Source organism: Diabrotica undecimpunctata, unplaced genomic scaffold, assembly GCF_040954645.1.
Source record: "Diabrotica undecimpunctata isolate CICGRU unplaced genomic scaffold, icDiaUnde3 ctg00001124.1, whole genome shotgun sequence".
Taxonomy (NCBI): Eukaryota; Metazoa; Arthropoda; class Insecta; order Coleoptera; family Chrysomelidae; genus Diabrotica; species Diabrotica undecimpunctata.
Window position 1 is genome coordinate 7,456 of NW_027312612.1, and position 2,485 is coordinate 9,940.

Here is a 2,485-nt window from a genome sequence, read left to right on the forward strand (position 1 = left end):
GCAATATCATTTTAAAGTCGTCTACTTAAAATGTATAATGTATGCCTGAATTGTCAATATAGATTAGTCAGATAAAATTAAATTATTAGGAAAATTTTTTTCTAAGTAACAAAAAAACAAAATTTGTTTAATTTACTAATGTTTGTATATTAAGAACGATTTCCGAAGTGGAAATTGAAACGTCAATAAACGTACTTTAACCTTTAATTGTGGCTTATTCCCATTTAAATAGTAATTACTTTAAAATGCCACAAGAAAATAGCTTCAGAACAAAATCTGTTGTATAGATGAAAATTTTGATGTAGCTATCCAAAAAATGAACACTACTTTAGATATGGTTAATAAATATTTAAAAATGAATAAACTGAAGTTGAATGTGAAAAAAACAAAGGCAATGGTTTTCACAACAAAACACAAATATAGCTTGCTTGATTCTGAAATCATAAATTTAAATATTAATAAAAAAAATTAAAATTGTCATAACAGTTAAATATTTGGGATTCCAACTTGACAATATTCTGAATTTTGAGAGTCACTTCGAATACGTTCATAAAAATATATCAAAAAACCTTTATTTTCTGAGTAGAATATGTCAAATGTTGTCAATGGAGATAAAAACACAGTATATAAAACAATTATTTAACCTCATTTTGACTATTGCTCATCAATCTTATAGTTACATAATCTTAACAAACTTAACATGCTACAAAAATTACAGAACCGTGAAATGAGAATAATTCTTAAAACAAATCGCCTTACCCCAATTGGAACGATGTTAAATACTCTAAATTGGTTCTTTGTTGAAATTAGACTATTTTATTTCAACATGATTTTGGTCTTCAAAATAGCAAATGGCTTATCACCTGAATATTTCCAAGAATTCATTTCTTTCAACAAAAGTATTCATTCTTATAATACCCGAGGTTTAATACATGTACCTAGAACTATGTTTAAAAGTACGATGAATTCGCTCGTTTTTAAAAACTTCCTTAAATTTAATCAGTTACCCACATCTGTAAAAAAATGTACTAGTCTCAATAATTTCAAAATGTTACTTAAACAGTATTATCAAAAATTTATAGTGTAGGTACTTTCTTTATATTGTATGAATATTAGGTTTTTCTATTTAAATAAAGATCTATCTAAGGTTTATTTATATGGTTATTCCAAATCTAAAACATGATATCTAGAAATAGTTTTTTAATAAACCTTTCATTATTTCTATTTTCTTTAAATAATAATAAAAATGTTTTATATTATATTTAAATTTTATTATTTTATCTGTACTTTAGCGCCACCTACTAGTCGATTGCAGAACTCAAGAAATAGTCGAAGCAGAATGCAAGCTTCGGTGGTGTTTGAGAATTAATATACAATAGACCAATAGATTTTGAAAGCAGGAGGTTACATTGTACATGTTATATCTTACATACAGCTTAATTTATATGGTTACTCTAAATCTAAAACGTGGTATCAAGACATCACTAGTCTTTTTTATTAAACCGTTCTTCTTTAAATAATAATGAAAATGTTTTATATTTAAATTTAATTATTTTAATGTGCTTCAGCGCTACCTACCAGTAGATTGTAGAACTCTGGAAATAGTCAAAGCAGAAGACAAGCACAATACAAGGTGGTAGGAGGTAATTGAGAATTAATATACAGTAGATTTTACTTTTTGTATCACAGATGAAAGAAGAAAAAAAAAAGCAATAAAATAAATTTAAAAAAAAATTGCTTTTCTAATAAAATGTATCTCTGTAATGTTCTAGAGGTAAAAACACGTTTTACCCTGAACTACTAATATTACAGATCTGTTATATAATCATCTGTATTAATCCTAAAAATTACGTATTTTGTATAGAGTAAAAAATTAATATTATCCAAAATCTATTATTTCTATTTTCTTCAAATAATAATAAAATATGTTTTATATACTTAAAATTTTTTATTGTACTTTTGTGCCACCTACCAGTAAATTGTAGAACTCCATAAATAAACGAAGCAGAATACCTTCTGCGGTTGCTGAGAATTAATATACAGTTGATTTTACTTCTTGTATCATAGATGGAAGCAGGAGATTTAGATTATATTATTATGAAACTGGAGAGTATTTTGGTAAATTATAAATAATATTATCGGATAGAAAAAAGACAAGCACTGATTAACAAAACATTAAAAAAATAAAAAAAAAACGCTTCTTATAATGAAACGTATATCTGTAATGTTGTAGAGGTCATCCTCAACAACAGGCTAAAAAACATGTTTTACACTGATTTTATTAACGTTATAGATTTGTCATTTAATTATCTGTATTAATCCTAAAAATAATATATTTTGTGCAGAGTAAAGAAATTGATTTGATTTTATTGTTTGTATAAATTATACATAATAGGTATATACATTTTGGGGGTGGGAGTATTTTGATTAAGCGTTTTTGTACGGCAATTATCAACTTAAGTAGGTAGTTGCTTTGCTTAAGAAT